This window comes from Piliocolobus tephrosceles, chromosome X (assembly GCF_002776525.5).
Source record: "Piliocolobus tephrosceles isolate RC106 chromosome X, ASM277652v3, whole genome shotgun sequence".
Lineage (NCBI taxonomy): Eukaryota > Metazoa > Chordata > Mammalia > Primates > Cercopithecidae > Piliocolobus > Piliocolobus tephrosceles.
Genome location: NC_045455.1, coordinates 23,970,237 through 23,978,674, shown reverse-complemented (window position 1 = coordinate 23,978,674; position 8,438 = coordinate 23,970,237). Strand labels below are relative to the sequence as shown.

The following is an 8,438-nucleotide window of genomic DNA, read 5'->3' as shown; positions in this document are numbered from 1 at the left end:
GAGGAGAGGAAGAAAGAAGAGAGAGAGAGAAAGGGAGGGAGGGAGGGGAGGGGAGAACGTTTATGTCATCATTTAGGATAAGTCCTATATTTACATCCTGCACCCATCCTGTCTTCTCCACCGCCCCCACCTCCCCCACAAAAGCTGGGATCTGATGTAAATAGAGACCTTTGGATTATAGCTTGGTCCTTAAGGAATATCTCAGAAACTTCAATGTTCCTTCACTCCTTCTGCAAATCCTTCTGAATTGAGAATGGGAACCTTGGCAACAGAGGGGAGTCATGCACCTCCCTTTTCCATCTGTGACTCTGACGTCTTTCCCCAGGTCAGCCACTGTTCTCAGAGTTGCTTTCTGGCACTTTCCTGCATTCCAAAGCCTGTTTCTGAAATGGGCAATATTTGTCCCTCTGAAAATCATCCGTGATAGATGTGGTATAGCCAACGGCCAGTGAAGATTTTCCTAAAGGGAGAGAACACTTATTCCTAAATGTGAACGTTAACTTTTTCAGATGTTTGAGTCAGACTCAATTGCATTTTAATATTATAGATTGAAAACAACACTTGGTTCATCTTAGTATATCTGATTGAGGAAATGTGAGAGCCTTTTTAATTTAGACTTGCTCACCTAGCAAACTGACTTTGAAACTTCTTGGTCATATTATGTTTGTTTACAGGAAAGTTGTCAGCAAAAAAGTCACAGTTATGCAGCAATTTATCTTTAAACACTAAATGACATCTATCATTTTTCAAAGAAAATAATGTCAGCAGTTAAAATCCTAACTGCTGAGCACTGCTAGTTGAGAATTATAATGCCCCATTGCTTAGAAATTAATTTACCTACTTTCAAAATGAAACATAAAAAGTAATATCACAGCAATTTTCTGGATTTATTTTATTGCAAAACCAATAAATGTTACAGTGTTGTTAAAAGTAGTAGATTTAAGAAACATTTTATTTCCTTAAACCTAACAATTCAAATAACATAAAAGAGTATTATGTTTCTATTAAATATTCATTTTTATAGAGACCAAAACTTCTTTACAAAAGTCTTCAGTGTAATATAAATTTGATTTTTAGATGTGAGGAAAGCAATAATCATAACCATTGCCTAAATCCACAAAATAAGTAGATATTCTGTAATATGTATCACATTTATAACAATGGAGTGGATTCAGGCAGAGATGAGAGACACTCTGATTTTAGTAGAAAAAGACTGCTAAATTACCTCTTAGTCTTTTCTTCACTCTGTTCTTAGGATACGAATATAATAAATATAACTTTAGAACTGTGATACACTGAGAAAAGGTTCTAATTTATATCTCAAGAGATGGTTACACAGGTAGTATTTACACACAGACACACACACACACACAATCACAGGAGTTTTAAAAAATGTTAATATCTCTGAATTTTTGAATTCTGAAAGCTGTCCAAGCTTTTATCATTAAATCCCTTGCTACAAAACAAATTTTAGAAACATCCTTTCCTGTTGTTAATAGCCTGTGGTAGTCATACAGAATGAGTTAATCGTGACTGATTCGTCAATTTCTAATTGCAAATTCTTTGACCACAGCGTGTCAGCTGATTCTGTGAGCTTATTTCACTTCTATAGACTCATTCCCTTGGTCAGGGAATTGCCACAACACTCTGACTCCTTTCCCCGCAACTCCATTACAAGACATTGTCACATCTCCAGGCTTATGATACTAACATTCCAGAGAGACGAACAGTTCTTCATTGCTATTTTGAATTAGCAATGCAGTAGTGATCAAAACAGATTCAGTTAGTTATCTTTTGGTTCAGAAGAAACTGTTGGATGTGCACTCAATAACTTTCAGTGGTCATCTAATTTAGCAATTAGTTTGTCTGAGTAAATTCAATGGAAGGCTGCTTTCTGGAATGGGTGGTGTAATGCACTGACTTCACTATTAGACATTTCATTTAAAAAAATCAATTGTCCGCATAAAACAACCATCTCAATCAGTGTACAATCAACTGGAAAGTTTGAGAACTTTTTTTTTTTTTTTTTGGAAAGTAATGGGATTCAGATTGGCCATTGGTAATTTATGTTTGATTAAAGTGTATGTAATTGTTTTGTGTTGGATAAAAATATGACTTTTCATTTATGTGGATGCTGCTGATTTTATATGCTATCATTTTCATGAAGACTTGAGCTGTTTATCTGCCAGGTTTTCTGTTCGTAAAATGTTGAATGAATATTAAAATGTAAAACATTTTTATTTTTTATTTAGGTGACTAGGACAAATTCTGGTAATTTATGGACTGAAAGTTTTATATATTTCTGCTTAAAATATTTTGTGGTTTATTTCACAAAAGAGGTTCCAAATTATGACCAGCTCTCAATGAATTCATATTTCTTTTTAAAAACTGAAGTCACTGAAATTTAAATTGTGAAGAATTATAAAATCTAAAAGGTAAGAGTTCAGCATTTTAATTTAAACAATTAGGATAAGTGAGGAAAATAATACTTTTGACAACTACTAGACATAAGTGTTCATCCAACAATTTCAAAGAATTAAAAAACAAACAAAATGACTTTCCTTCAGTCTCAATAAAACATGCTTGCTACAATATAGCAATGTGCTAAAGAACATGCCTTCTGAGTTAGCACAAGGCCTGTGGCTAAATTCCAGCTTTTATAGGCACTAACTGTATATCCATAGTTACTTTACTTAATATCTTAAGCCTCAATGTAATTTGAATGTATAATAAAAATGACAGGTAATAAGTGCTGTAGAGATGCAGAGAAAGTATAACTCTCAAACATTGCTAGTGGGAATGTAAAATTGTACAACCACTATGGAAAAAAAATTGACAGTTTCTCAAAATGTTAACCATTATGACCCAGCAATTCCATATCTAAGTATATACTCAAGAGAAAGAAACCTTGTATGTGATTGTTTATAGCAATGTTGTTCATAATATCCAAAAAAGGAAACAACTCAAATGTTCCTCAATTGATGACTATATAAATAAAACGAGATATGCCCATGCAATGTAATGTTATTCACCAATAAAGAAGATCAAAACAATGGCATATGCTACAATGTGGACAAACCTTAAACATGTTATACTAGCTGAAAAAAGCCACTCCTAAGAGATAACATATTATATGACTGCATTTATTGATATACTGCAATACTGATAAATATATTGTAGTAGGTTTGTTCTCAGGCTGCTGTGAAGAAATACTTGAGACTAGGTAATTTATAAAGAAAAGAGGTTTAATTGACTCACAGTTCTGCATTGCTGGGGAGTCCTCAGGAACCTTGCAATCATGACAGGAGCTACCTCTTCACAGAGCTGCAGGAGAGAGAATGAGTGCAAGCAGAGGAAATGCCAGACACTTACAAAACCATCAAATCTGTGAGAGTCATCACTACCATGAAAATAGCATCGGGAACCACCTCCGTGATTCAATTACTTCCACCTGGTCCCATCCTCGACATGTGGGGATTATGGGGTTTGTAATTCAAGATGGGATTTTGGGTGGCGACACAGCCAAACCCTATCATTCTGCCCCTGGCTTCTTCCAAATCTCAAGTCCTCACGTTTCAAGACACAATCATGCCTTTCCAATAGTCCCCCAAAATTTTAATTAATACCAGCATTAACCTAAATGTCCAAGTCTAAAGTCTCATTTGAGACAAGGAAGTCCCTTCCACCTATGAGCCTGTAAAATCAAAAGCGGGTAGTTACTTCCTAGATACAGTGGGGGTACAGGCATTGGGTAAATACACCCATTCCAAATGGGATAAATTCACCAAAACTAAGAAGCTACAGGTCCCATGTGAGTCTGAAATCCAATAGGTCAGTTAGTAAACCTTAAAGTTCCCAATGATTTCCTTTGACACTATGTCTCACATCCAGGTCACACTGATGCAACAGGTGGGCTCCCATGGCCTTGGACAAGTCCACCCCTGTGGCTTTGCAAGGTGCAGTGCCCCCACCCCCTCCCCAGCTGCTTTCATGGGCTGCCATTGAGTGCCTGCACCTTTTTTCAGGTGTAGGGTCCAAGCTGTTGGTGGATCTACCATTCTGGAGGCTGGAGGACAATGACTTTCTTCCCACAGCTCCACTAGTCAGTGCCCCAGAGGAGATTCTGTAGGGGAGCTCCAACCCCACATTTCCCTTCTGCACTTTTCTGCTCTGCTTCCTCTTGAATGCTTTGCCACTTAGAAATTTCTTCTGCCAGAGACCCTAAATCATCTCTCTCAAGTTCAAAGTTCCACAGATCTCTAGGGCAGGGGCAAAATGCTGCCAGTTTCTTTGCTAAAGCATAGAAAGAATCACCTTTACTCCAGTTCCCAACAAGTTCCTCATCTCCATATGAGACCACCTCGGGTTGGACTTCATTGTCCATATCACTATCAGTATTTTGATCAAAACCATTCAACAAGTCTCTAGGAAGTACCAAACTTTCCCACATCATCTCTCTTCTTCTGAGCCCTCCAAACTGTTCCAACCTCTGACTGTCACCCAGTACCAAAGTCACTTCCACATTTTCAGGTATATCTTTACAGCAGCACCTCATTACCTTGGTACTAATTTTACTGTATTAGTCTGTTCCCATACTGCTATGAAGAAATCCCTGAGACTTGGTAATTTATAAAGAAAAGAGGTTTAATGGACTCACAGTTTTGCATTGCTGGGGAGGCCTCAGGAAACTTACAATTATGACAGAAGGCACCTCTTCACAGGATGGCAGGAGAGAGAATGAGTGTAAACAGGGGAAATGTCAGACACTTATAAAGCCATCAGACCCATGAGACTCACTCACTATCACAAGAACAGCATAAGGGAAACCACCCCTATTATTCAATTACTTCTTCCTGGTCCTGCCCTTGACATGTGGGGATTATAATTTAAGATGAGATTTTGGGTGAGGACACAGACAAGCCATATCATATATTTTGCTATTTTATTAGAACATCAGTTTTCATTTGTATATAGAACATCTCCTTAATACTGACATAAACCATTAATCAGCAAACTAATAATGGTTTATGTCAATATAACATAATTCTGATTCTGATGGTTTTGCACATACTGTGCTACATAATTATCTTTTTTGATATCCCAATGTCTGCAAGTTTTATCAGTTTTGCTGTTTTTAATTCTTCACCCACTGTTAATTTCCCAACACACTTCTGTCTGATTGCTACCTCCATCATTCCCCTGAAATACTTTTGCTAAGCTCACTGATTTTCTTTTTTCTTTTCAGAAACCAGTAGCCTTTTTCTTCAGTTCTTACCTCACTGGCTCGTTTAACAGCACTTATCCATGTTTCTTACCTCTTTCTCTTTGCTTTCACTCTCTTGATTTCTCACCAATATCTGATTTCTTTTGTTCCAGGATCTTCATGTATCTCTTTATTTCCTTTAAATGCTATGTTTCTTCTGGCTTCCCACCCAGTCCCATTTATCTTCTCATCATCCCTCCTTCTCTGCATTTCCCTCTCTCATGGCTTCATGATAGCTGCCTAATTATCTTCTTCCAAGATGTTTCTCCTGAGTCTCAGATACTTCTGTCTACCGTTGTATTGGGTAAGCAGAAATGTCAAAATCAACATGGCCAGAACAGAATTCCATCCTAATTGCTTCTCCCTTCCCCTAACTTGCTCCTCCTCCTGTTCTTTCCAGCTGCCTATGCCTATTTCTTGGGCGTCATCTTTAATTCTTCTTTCTAACTTACTACTAATCCATTACTACAGTCTTAATTTTGTCTCATGTTTATCCTGTTCACTTCCCTTTCTCTATGACCACTGTGCTATTTAAGACTACTAACAATTCCTATCTAGATTAGAACAATAGTTTCCAAACCAATTTTACAATCGCTCATCCAGAAAATGCCCCAAGAAAGTTTTTTATATGTGCCTTCTCCATTTCGTCTCTTACAGTTGTTGAACCACACACTGCTGTCAAATACTATTACCAAAGTAAAGTCACTAGTTATCATTTGTAGCAGAATCCAAAAGAAAATTAGCAGACTGTTGATGGACTGATCATGTCAATACCCATTTAAAACCATTTGGTGAATCACTATGCTGTTGTGATGAAATACAGTCTTTTAGGCTTTTGGTTAAATGTGAAAATTTGGCCACATGCTACAATTCAATTCTATTCATAGAAGTTTACTTATAGTAAGTGAGACAATTCATCTGGCAACACCTAGGATACATGGAAATATGCGAAAGACAGATGTGTATTGCTTAACTTCTCAGGCCAACATTTGCACCCCAGATAATTCTCCTCCACTTTCTCCCTTGCAGTCTTTCTGGGAAAAAAAATGTACCAGGAAGGCTCCTGGTTCAAAATTCCAGCCAGAATAGAGGGCAGAATGAGTCCTAGAGAAGGAAATAGAGAAACTAAATGACATTTCACATACCGGCCTGCCTGATTTCAGAATGCTGGCAGGCCAGTACACACATTCCACGCAGAAAATTAAATGACTCTTCTTTGAAGCAGCTGATCAATTCTAGACACAATAATTCCATGTACTGACTGGATCTCTACCCAGTGGGAAGGTAGGTCCTCTTGTACGGTGAAATCCTTTACTATACCCTATCTACATACAACAATTTCCAGATAGCCTCTAATGCACAGTATCAATGGACAATCAATGATTGCTGCACATTAAAGGACAATATGAAAAATGTAAATGCGAAGGAAATAAAGAAAGAAATGAGCAAATACAGAAAACAGACAGTACAGAAGAAAATACCCCAAACCTATATGAATATCCTCAAAAAAAATGAGAAAGTAGATTGCGTTCTTAAGATAATAACAAATTGCTTCCAAAGAATCAGTAAGAAAATTAAAAAGAGCTTCAGAAAATAAATATATTAAAAATTAAAAATTCAATAGAAGCATTAGAAGGTAAAGTCAAATAAATATTATAAAAAATTGTAACACACACAAAGAGAAAGTAATAGGAAGTAAAATGATGAGACATTTGAATTTCATTTTAGGGGATCCAAATAATGAGAATGTTGGAGAAGAGAATTAAACTCATAAAGAGAATGAATTTATCAAGTAAATAATATATCAATCATTTTCAGAAATGAAGAGTCATGACTCCCTACTGAGCCCACCAAGTGACCATCACAATGAATGAAAACACACGTGCCTGCATACGCACAGACATGCATAAACATACACACATGAAGTAATCACTGTGAAATTTCTGAATATTGATGATAAACAAAAGATATTAAAATCTTCCAAAGAAATAAACCAAAAAAACCAAAATAGTTTGCATAAAAAAGCAGGCATCAGATTTGTAGCTGTATCTCAGCAGGAATACTAGAAGACAATGCATAAACAATGCCTTCACATTACGAGACAACTGATTTCTGATCTGAAAGCATATACTCAGCTAAATTATCAGCAATCAAGTGTTAGGGTAGATTCAATAGATTTCAGGGGAGGATATGCAACTTATGCCACTTTATCCTTTTTTTAAATCTCTCTCTCTCTTTTTTTTTTTTTTTTGAGATAGAGTTTCTCTCTGTGGCCCAGGCTGGAATCCACTGTTGGCTTCCTGACTCTGTGCAACTCTGTCTCCTGGGTTCAAGTGATTCTTATGCCTCAGCCTCCCCAGTAACTGGGAATACAGAAATGAACCATCATGCTTGGCTAATGTTTGTATTTTTAGTAGAGATGGGGTTTCACTGTGTTGGCCAGGCTGGTCTCCAACTCTTGACCTCAGGTGATTCATCTGCCTCGGCCTCCCAGAGTGTTGGGATGTAGGCATGAGACATCGCTCCCAGACCAGCTTTATTTTCTGTAAACCTTTTGTATAGAGCTGCTGACAAAAGGAGTAACCAAGAAATAAGAAGATACGGAGTTCAGGAAACACAACATTGAGTACATAAGAATGGGAAAACGGACGACTGTGAGAGGAAATTTTCTAAGCCAAAAAAAATTAATAACTTAAAGTGATGGGTTTGAACATATGGAACAGATACTGCTAAGCATTTGACAGATCTGCTAGAGCACTTGAAAAAAATGAAATAAATACGTAGAAAGATGTGACAGATACAAGAAAAACTATGCAAATGGATAGATACTATGACAATTATAAATTATAGGATATCAAAAAGATTTCCATAAAAAAATCAGTGCAATATTACCCTTAAAATGAATACTGTTTTTGTAGGAACAACTATTACTTTAATAAAAAACTATGCCAAAACTATGGCAGACGGGGTGGTTCATGTCTATAATCCCAGCATTTTGGGAGCCTGATGTGGGAGGGTCACTTAAGGTCAAGAGTTTGAGACCAGCCTGGGCAACATAGCATGACTGCCTCAAGAAAAGAAAAGAAAAGAAAGAAAAGAAGAAGGAAGGAAAGAAAGAAGAAAGAAAGAAGAAAGAAAGAAAGAAAGAAAGAAAGAAAGAAAGAAAGAAAGAAAG

General features: G+C 36.8%; 1 protein-coding gene across 1 annotated transcript in view; it reads left to right on the top strand.

Annotated features, from left to right (window-relative positions):
* Positions 1-8,438, top strand: part of GPC5 (glypican 5) — a 1,441,555-nt gene that overhangs the window by 522,254 nt on the left and 910,863 nt on the right. The gene's annotated exons all lie outside the window — the stretch shown is intronic.